Consider the following 10,544-nt stretch of genomic DNA (forward strand, 5'->3'; position numbering starts at 1 on the left):
GACAGAAACCAGATGTGTGTCGGGCTCGGCTGTGAGCAGGACAATGACGTCACGGGGACAAAGTAGAGGAAATCAAAACGGTTCTATAAAAGACCTGTGTCAGCTGTTGGTTTGCAGTCTGGACTCTAAATCCTCCGATCCGATTTTAAATCTCTCTAATACCTGACCGGCTTCTTCCGAGTATTTATTCGTATACTTATTAGTAGTATGAAGGATGTGACAAATTTATGATTTCTTGGAACAAAATGGTTTTTATTTGCATTCGAAATGAAGCGGAATTTTAGCGCGACACACAAACCCTTTGTCTTTTTTAGATAGTGATTTTTAAACAGATATAAATGTAGAAAACGTGTTTTATTTTAGCACTACAATAGCAGGGTCAGTGGCGTAATGAATAACGCGTCAGGACTTCCATCAGAAAATTATACTGTAGGTTGGACTGCCGTCTGGCTTGTTTCGTTTATACCACTTACATTCTTTTATATAAATGAACTCCACCTGAAAGCTATAGAACACACTTTAGGTAAGTTGTCTGCAGCCTCATGCGAATTTCGACAACTTACCCAAAACACTGTACTGTCTGGAGTTCAGCTCCAGCTCTGAACTCAATTGCAATGAAAAACCATGCGTAACAAAACTGGAGAACAGCTGAACTTGTGCTCAGTTCGGTGATGAGGGTTCAGAACTGTCCTTGTTGTAATTAGCACGAACTGCACAGGCTCTGAATCAGACCATGTCAATTAGTCTGATCAGTGTAGGACACGTTAATGTAGAATTATTAATAGGCTTATTAGTTAGTTAGTTAGTTCAGGTTTACCCACCTGAACTAATGTAGAATTATTACTTGGTCTGTCTCTTGTTTGTATATAAATGAATGTCTCTGACAACTTAATGTTAGTTTTACGATGTAGGTCAGGCGTTGACATATGCACGAGTATACGAAATGTCTCACTCCTGATTCAACTCATGTTCTATAGGAGATTGGCGATTCCTCCTGTTTCTCGTACAACCATATCAGAACAGAAGACCGTGTCACCCAGCTGTGATTCAAGATCGACTCGCATCTTTATCCCTTTTTTGTTCGTGATCATTATTTTCTTTAGTTATGATCAATATTGAACTTTTTCGAAATGAAATGACAATAATAAAACATGCTGGCAGATTTTTGAAAAGCATTCGGAATTGACAGGGTGCCCCTTTGGAACAGTCGTCAGAAAATGTGAGAAAATGAAAGTTATGTAAGCTCTCACACAAAGCATTGAAGATTGGAATCTGAGTGTAAAAAAGCTACCCGTCTCCCAATGATAGGCAGGGATACACACCATGAGTCGAATAGACTCAGCGAACTTTAACACCTATGATATTACGAGTGCTTTGCACGTGTCGAATTTCAAGAAGGAACTACTACAACAGTTGTGGATATAATTCATTACCACCGGCAAAGTCCAATACCGGCAACTTCTGAGAAAATAATGTTCACTCATGGAATTTGGTCTTTGAACGGCTGGCGGGAAAATTCATTTATACTCCTGTTGCACCCTCAGCTGAAACATGTTAAAATAACAACGCAGATTTGTTGGAGAACCTGACAAGAATTATTGGGTTAGCACTGTATGTATTCTGGTATATTTACTTTAATTTTAATATAAATGTAAACATGCATGCTGTATAATCTATTGTAATTTTAAAATATGTTAGCTGAGGATGCGAGGGGGGCTATTATACCTTGTGAAACACGCAAGGAACTGTAAAAAAGGCTGGTATTTGAAAAAAAATGGCGATCACAAGAAAACCACAATTTATGTGGTATTATCATCAATATCCTTCAAAATCTATGTTCAAATGAAGGATTTAAAGAAACTATGAAAAAAGCAACAGTAATAGCAGAGGATTTTGATTTTTGCTCTTCAAGTCAGTAGATCGACGTAGAGTTGCGCCCCTACAAACAGCACAAAGGATGAAACCCACCTCTTTCGTTATTGCTATGTTTGTGCCGGTGAAAGTAGCGTTTGTGCTATTGAAAGCATCTCGGAAGATGAAGTTGCAGTCACTTCCACATGTCATGATATCATTAGATCGGACGACAAGAGCTGAAGCCCCCCAGTCCAAGCCAGGAATGTGAGGAAGATGGGCATGGAGGAAGGTAGTGTGGCCGAGCGGTCTAAGGCGCTGGATTTAGGCTCCAGTCTCTCTGGGGGCGTGGGTTCGAATCCCACCGCTGCCAAATGTTAGTGTTTTAAGACCTGCAATACGATCAGTAAAAGTGCTTTTTGTTAGGCTGCAGGAGGTGTTTAGAGATAGACTTTCTAAAAGACAGGCTTAACATCAAGGCAGAAAAAATATTTTGTTTTCTCAACAAAAATTCTCTTTGGCATGTTCAGCTTTATGTAGGGAACAACATCTGCCAAGATCACTTTTGAGGCAGTGCACATGATAGTGTACCTGCAAGTACAGTACATTCAATATTGGCTGTGGTGGTGAGCTGCTTTTGTCTGTGAAACTTTTAATTCTTCACGCCGAATCGTTGGCAGGGGTAATAGCTTACCTTTGAACAGAGCGCTCCATCAGAAATACTTTGTTCGTGCTCAAAAGAGATCAGAGGATTAACTTCATGAATTCACATAGCATACCTTACAGGAAAGATTTAAAAGGGAAATTGATTGTGCTACCTGATATTGTTCCTGTGGTTTCTTTGGATACAAAGGTGAATGTTCTTTGACGTTCTGCTAGAGTATCCACTGGGTGGGTTTTATCGATTAGCTCAGATAGGTCATCAGTGCTCCGTCTCCGGAAAATAATCAGCACTGTTTTTTCCTGTGCTGTCTTTTAAAACATATAAGATCACGAGTTTACAGATTTCTCCAAATAACAACTTTACATTTTAACCCAGTGGTTAGCATTCCTTCAATCCAATAGTTTTACTCTAGGTTAAAAGCAGCGCAATATACAGAGAGATGATATTCAAATATTTCAACGTTCTGTTGGATTACCTGTATGGAGATATCGCTCAGAATTCCTAATATGATTTTGAGTTCAGTTTTGCTTTACTACTTTCAGAGTCTTATATTGACCTTGCCGAAGCAGAGAAGTGACATAATCACAAATAGTCTTATTAATATTTCAGTTAAATCTTTTTTCTGTAGTAACATCAGTTGATATTAATATTAGTCCTGATTTATAATTTTTTGTCATGGTTGATCTTAAATAATTTTGTAATTAGTTTCAGTTTTGAAAAATCATGCAGAGAAGCTACCAAAACTGGTATAGTTCATATAATGATTAATGCAATAGCAGCATTTTGGGTTGAAAACAAAAAGTATATCTTGGTATGAATCCTAACACTTCATAGGCAGCGTTCTAGGACTTCTCGCTTCAGATAAAGTTGTCAATACATCATAGATTTCTACTCAATCAATATCAGCAGTGTTATCGCTACCGAACGCTAAATATAGATCCTGGCAATACTTCGTGAGATCTTCGTAAGAAAATCCCAATACTACAGAAGGAATCAAATTTATATGTTTCTTTGGATCGAGAAGATGATCATTATGAGACTCAAAACATGCCTGTCTTTTCTTTTTTCAAAGACAAATGGATTATTGAAGTGTAAAGATGGGTTCAAAACCAAAATCACCTGCTATCGCTGCTGTTTCTTCAAATCCTTCAACTGATCATCGATATCGAGGAATAATATATAGTTTCTTCAAATCCTTCAACTGATCATCGACATAGAGAAATAATATTATACAATTGTGGTTTTCTGTTAATTGCCAATTTGACTGTAATTACATCTTCGTTTACAGATGTCTTGCATGTATCACAAGGTATAATAGTCGTCGTGCGTCCTCAGTTAAAATGTACGACAAAAGTACAACATTTATGGTTACATCCATATTAAAATGAAGGTAAATATACCAAGATATTAAAATACAATTATACAGTCCTAACTTAATAATGCCTGTGAAGTTTTCCAACAAATCCGAACTGTAATTTTGAAATATTATAGGTGAGAATGAAAAGAGAGTACAAAGATCAAATTCAATGAGTGAAAATGCACCAGTAGTTCTCTAAACTGAGTTTCTTCCCTGAAATGTCTTGCTTGCGAAGCACCAAGCAGCCTTGAATGGATCGCGGAAATCAAATATACAGTACAAATGGATTCAGAGTGTGCTTTCCAACTTTTGTGCAACAATTACCTTTGATAGGGTGGAGTTGTCTTCACAATCTGGGTTAAATAAAAAGGAGTGACCTCAGTTTTATTAATGTGAGTAAGCTTTATTAATTTCCCTCATGGGATCAATAAAGTATCTACAGCAGTGGTTCTCAAACTTTTTGGACCAAGTACCACCCCTAATCCAACCAAAGCATCCAAGTACCACCTACAAGTCATCATCTCATAGGAACCCCAGAAATAAATATTATAATAATGAACTTTTTTTGATATAGCGCCTTTAAAGGTGGCTTCTCAAAGTATTTTACAGAAAAAAAACATTAACAACAACTAATAAAAAAGCACCATTTCAGTGAGAGGGGTGAGCCTATTTAGTTGAGCAAAGGAGATGTGAATTAATTTTTCGAGCCTTGATACAATTCACAACAGAGTCTAACAGATATTAAATCGTCAGGCATTTTCTTGACGGCAAAGGTCTTGCGGTGGATGTTGTAATGCGTACATTAATTTCTGGAGCAACCTCTCTAATTCGTGCAACTTCACTGTTATGTCGGCTTGTCATTGCTCTAGCACTGTCTGTACAAACTCAGACGCATTTTATCAAGTCGAGGCCATTCTCTTCGAAAAATTCATTCAGAAGCTGAAATATGTGCTCTCCTGTAGTTCCTGTTGGTAGCGGTTTACAGAACAGAAAGTCTTCATGGGACATACCCTCAAACTCGTATCTAACGTAAACGAGCAAATTGGCCAAATCGACTACAGACTCATCTAATTGCAGTGAAAAACATCTGCTCATCTTAACGCGCTCTATCAGTGTACTTTTGATATAATCCTTCATTTCAATAATTCTTTGAATGACTGTGTCTTTCAGGGGGAGGGGGGCAGCAGGTCGAGCTGTTTAGCAGCTTTTTCTCCACACATAATACGTGTCAGCTCTTTTGCCAACGGTAAATAAGGTTCTTCAAAAATAGTATAGCTTACCTGCTTTAGCAATCTGCAAGCTTGCATTTTTCCGCGTTTCTGTTTTTATTTCCGTATTTATTTAAAGTTTTTATTTCATGCGCATGGGAGCGAAACACAGAAACGCTTGGTGTATTTTTCTCCAATTAGAACAGTTCTTAAATATTTTTCTGTTATCACGCTTTCGTGTGCTCACAAGATTGCCTGCGTTCGTAGCACGTATTTCTATGCATTCCTGTGTTTACAATGTTGGCATTGTTCCAAAATCACGCACATTCTCCTTTCTCCCTATTTGCTGGAGATACAATAGCTTTTTTTAAATACAATTGGTCACTTGCATCCGTAGCACGCATTCCTATAGAGTGGTATAGAATTACAGAGTATCTCTTGTGTCCACTGAAGTATTAGCACGCACTGAATCGTAGTAAGTAGGCTGCGTATTCGTCACGTATTAAAATACAAAATATGAAAACCCGTCCCGATTTTTCAGTGCACACTACACAGTTCCAGGGTCATTTGGCGTACCACCTGGTGGCACTCCACGTACCACTGCCGGTACGCGTACCACAGTTTGAGAACCACTGATCTACAGTATCTATAAATCTCTTACACGTCATTTACAATGGCTTTTCAACTAATAGCCCGTGCAGGGATCAAACCCTAGCTGTTGGTACAGTACGAGTTGCGTAAGGCTCTGTAACGCGCAGATGAGAAACTAACCTCTGCTTCTTCATTATATACACAGTGAGCTATATATGCGAGCTTGCTGCCTCCTACGGGCTCTGTATTTGATTGCGGCACAAGACCGGCCGTGGAGATAAAGTGAGACGGGTGTGTACATTAAAAGGCTCATAGTGTCCCTGGGAGGGCTCAAACCACCACCCTTTTGGTTAACAACCGAACCACAAAGACTCATGTACAGCTTAACACTTCTCGGTCTCAGTGAAAGTGATACACTCCGTAAAATTTCCAGAGATTCATTTATTTTTAAAGGAAAATCACCAACAGCGGCCGAGATCTACTGGAGTTTTTTCATTCTATACTGCGATTTCTGAAGGGTACTCTGTGAAAATACGGGTTTTGACGAGAAGGGATGGACATATAAGGTCAAAAGGCTTGAGGAATTAAACCTTAAGGTGAAGACTGCGGGTTCAGTAGCAGCAGAACCTGATCAGTATCAGTTGACTCCGATATACTTTGAAAATGAACTTGGGGATTTAGAGTCAGACTTGCTACCGTTGCACCATGGGGTACTTAATTAAAAAAAAATAGAAAAAAAATCAGTGTTCCTGGATCTGTAATTGAGAACAACACCTGCACAAGAGCTGCGCAGGAAGAATAAAATGTGGTCTGGGAAGAAGAGACTCTCTTCGGAGAGCTGGAGAGATTTTTTTTTTTGTGAAGCTGATTTGTCTCCTTTGGGAAGTTCAACAGCACTGACAACCGTGACTTCGTGGCGCAACGGTAGCGCGCCTGACTCCAGATTAGAAGGCTGTGTGTTCAAATCATGTCGAGGTCAGCTGTTACTTTTTCAGGTTCTGCTGGTCCTGAACACGGAATTCACCCCATGCAGTTGAGTTCTATCTGTACACCACATAGATAATCAAAACAAAATAGAGCAGTACAGGACACGCAGTGTGGAGCTCACACAGGCTTACAGTCTCCAGCATTGGAGTGGAGGGGAAATTTGAAAAGAACTTTGTTTTTTTTTTAAGAGAAAAGGCACAGTTCACATCTGCTTAACATCACGTCCAACTTTAGAGACAGCTACATCAGATAATGGAATCCCGGAAGTTTCAGATAACTTTTTTTAATACAGGTTCAAGCAAACCTGAAAGTTAATGAGTTTCCGGACACTTTTGTTTTATTAAAAAGTGTCTGAAGCCTGAAACTGTAATTTGAAAACAAAACCCGCTATTGGACATTAGCAGGTGCTTTTTGTAACGATTTGCTATTTCATGCTGGAAAACAAAGGAAACAGACCCAACGTTTGCTTTCAGGTGCGGTTCATTACATAATATACATCTATAACTGAGGGGCTTGAATTAAATTTACACGAGCCAGGTAGAAGTCGAACCTACAATCTTATGATCCGAAATCAGACGCGTTGTTTATTAAACCGCTGGCATTTCACATGACCTGAATTCCCCCATAGTGTGCTCAGCGCCGCTACTAGTAATGCACCGCTCCGTCTAAAATTTCAAAGTGAGAAACGTGTTTTCTGATTTTTTATGAGTTTTAAAATATAATCTCTTTAAATCAGACAAGGGGTTTATGTTTCGCACTGAAATTCCGATTGACTGAGAATTCAAAGACTGTTTTCTTCCACAACACCGTATAATTATCACATCCACCAGACTCTCCAACCTCTCCAGATCTTGCTGGTCGAGCAATTGCTCCGATAAATTAGGTCACGTATCATGTTAAATCATTTCTTCTCAACACAACATTTCCTGGTGCACGTTTTCTCTATGAAAAAAAGACATTTTTCCGTTGCACGATTTCTCGTTTTTTATCAAAGCGTACAGAAATAAAAAAGAAGAAGAAATAGTGTTGCAAAAGAACTCTGTCGCCCTTGGGAGATGTCAAACGCATTGGACATGAAAATGGCAGATAAAAGCCAGTTCTCTTCGTTTCTCAGTGTCGGGGCGGCTATGTAAAAGAGGCAATTTGCTCTGAGCGCAGGTTCAGCGCTTACTGAACGCAGATGTCTCAGAGCGGTGTGTCCAAGTGGCTGTAAAAGGTGAAGGTTGTCCCGTCACCGTAGCCTAGTTAGTTAAAGCGCTTCTCTATTAAACAAAAGAACCGATATTCAAATCCCAGCCGTGTCTTTCTTCCTATCTTGTAGTACAGAACGTATCATTTCGGGCAATCACAAAGGGCTTGATTTCGTTAAATGCATGTGTTCATTTCCTTTCTGGAAAACTTGTTTTTGATGAAATTCACACAGCTTGCGAAAAATGAAATTCAATTCTTGGTTATCAGTGCAGAAGAAATATTACAGGCTGGCAAAATAAACGGGAAGAGATTTTTTTTTAACCGAAAACTTGTGATTCGAGAAATGACCTTACCAGTCAGTCTCTGTGGCGCAATCGGTTAGCGCTTTCGGCTGTTAACCGAAAGGTTGGTGGTTCGAGTCCACCCAGGGACGGGGTTCTTTTGCGATATAAACATTGTCTTCAGTCGATTGGATTTCTCAGCGAAACGTTAACCATTTTAATATTTGCATGAAATGCGAGTGTTTAACACGTGTCAGGGTCACCGGGAAATGTCCAATAATGCCCAACATTGCAACTCCCCAGAAAACCATATTCACTCAAAAAAAATTATCGTCGAATCTTCATTTATACTCCAGTTGAATCCTCTGCTGAAATATTTTAAAAATACAATGCAGGTTTGTTTGAGAACTTGACAAGCATTCTTACAATAGCACTGTGCAGTTGGATTTTGATATTTTGACATATTTACCTTAATTTTAAACATAAATACTATACAGTCTATTGTAATTTTAAAATATGTTAGCTGAGGATGCAAAGGGGTGAAAGGGAAAGGTCAGAGGGTATAGTAAAAACAAGGTTAGGATTGGTGGAGGTGGTAGGGGTGTTGATGGTTTTTCTCTTGTCATGGAAATATAACTATTAATTTTAAAGGATCACTTACTGACGTCAGACAGCTGCCAATTCTCCAGACGCGTCTCTGGAAGGATAAACAGTTTATCCTCCGAGGTTCGTCCAATTTGCTAAAATTGTCCGGGTCCGGATGGAGTTTCAGCAGCCGTTCGCGCTCAGGTTTGTGATCCCGGACGAGCCCCCAAATTGTCATGGAAATATAACTATCAAGGAAGCCACAAGAGAGAGTTCTCACCTGAGTAAGGTCTTTATTTCAATATTGCAATATTGGGAGCCCTGCAAAGTGCAACCAGAGACTCAATTTGTTACAAGCAGTACAGGGTTTTTATAAGACGTTGCGCTGTAAAAAAGTTCAGCACTTGGTCCCTTCTAAAACTTCCCCTTTCTCTAAGAGAAAACAGATTACATCATAGAGCGAGAGAAGAAAAACTAGATTTGTTATTCAAAGCTTATCAGTTACTTTCAGCTAATTCTAATGACCCAGACAGCATATATTGTTTTGGTACATTGTCTTCTAAACTAATCTACACAGTGTACTTTGTTGACGAACTGTTTTCTAAAATTCTGCACGCACTGTAGCACAGCAGTTACATCCTTGAAATATATTATCTAAAAGCACCAATATATTTTTTCAAAGCTCTCTACATTTTTAAGAATCAATTTACTTATTAGATTTCCACTTCACCGGCATCATGCAAGCAAACTACATAAATATGAGAAAACACGCAAGAGAGTTGTCACTCAGAGTGTCGACGGGTCGATGTATACTGGGGCTCAGTTGAAATGCAACGTCAGGACTTTTCCGAATTATGTCACACGAAGAGAGCACAGCCCTTTCCGCCCTGCTGCGTGTGTCTCGGTAACTCGCTGTGATCGTATAGTGGTCAGTACTTTGCGTTGTGGCCGCAAGAACCCCGGTTCGAATCCGGGTCACGGCAGAATAGGGGCGTCTGCTTTTACTACCCGCACGAATGAAGGCAAAAAAAAGCCAATCGATGTGAATGAACGGCGCTTTACAGAGGAGTACTGCCTGACTGGATCGTTGATGAACGACAGAGGCCACTCCGACCTCTTCTCGGTTTTCTTCAATGACTTACTAAGGATCTTCTTCACATTCGCCCATGCAGGGGAAGCCAGTTACACCAAAGCAAACGCAGGAAAGTGCATTTCAAGCAGAGACCAGGAGGGACTTGTTTACACCGAGAGTGGGCGGAGAATGGAACAATGCGCCCAGCCCTGTTGCTGGAGCCGATTCTTGATGAGCTCTTGGGCTCACTAAGAGGCCCTCGCTGGATGCTAATCTTTCTGTTGTTCTTGCAGGTCCTGTGCTGCTTTTGAGCCGACAGAGCTCGTCCTGGTCTGTCGGCACAGCCCAATTGCAAATGATCGGCTCCGCGTACAAAAGGAACGTGCGTTTGGTACAAGAGTGCACGAAAGCACCGGAAATACATTGGGAACAAATGACCGGTCGCTCAAGACCTCTGTGAAGTACAGGAGCGTGCAAAACGAGGCTGTTTCCGCCCGGTCTCGAACCAGGGACCTCTCGCGTGTTAAGCAAACGTGATAGCCGCTACACTACGGAAACCTGCAGGGACCGCTGCTGGTGTCTCGCTTGCGTTTCGGGCTGAGAAAGGGACGCGTCACTTTAGGAAGGGGGAGCTGGAGAGAGGAACAAAGGGCGTGATGAAACAAAATGCCGAAACCCGGGATCGAACCAGGGACCTTTAGATCTTCAGTCTAACGAACTCCCAACTGAGCTATTTCAGCGGTGCGCAAAGCCCACA

General features: G+C 40.3%; 3 non-coding genes across 3 annotated transcripts; all 3 read left to right on the plus strand.

The window, feature by feature from the left end:
• Window positions 1–2,142: 2,142 nt before the first annotated feature.
• Window positions 2,143–2,224, plus strand: trnal-uag (transfer RNA leucine (anticodon UAG)). Its single transcript has one exon. It is a non-coding gene; the product is annotated as a tRNA-Leu (tRNA).
• A 5,984-nt stretch (window positions 2,225–8,208) lies between these two features.
• trnan-guu (transfer RNA asparagine (anticodon GUU)) lies at window positions 8,209–8,282 on the plus strand. Its single transcript has one exon. It is a non-coding gene; the product is annotated as a tRNA-Asn (tRNA).
• A 1,344-nt stretch (window positions 8,283–9,626) lies between these two features.
• trnah-gug (transfer RNA histidin (anticodon GUG)) lies at window positions 9,627–9,698 on the plus strand. Its single transcript has one exon. It is a non-coding gene; the product is annotated as a tRNA-His (tRNA).
• Window positions 9,699–10,544: the final 846 nt, after the last annotated feature.

This window comes from Lepisosteus platostomus, assembly GCF_059453375.1.
Source record: "Lepisosteus platostomus isolate fLepPlt1 chromosome 5 unlocalized genomic scaffold, fLepPlt1.hap1 SUPER_5_unloc_1, whole genome shotgun sequence".
Taxonomy (NCBI): domain Eukaryota; kingdom Metazoa; phylum Chordata; class Actinopteri; order Semionotiformes; family Lepisosteidae; genus Lepisosteus; species Lepisosteus platostomus.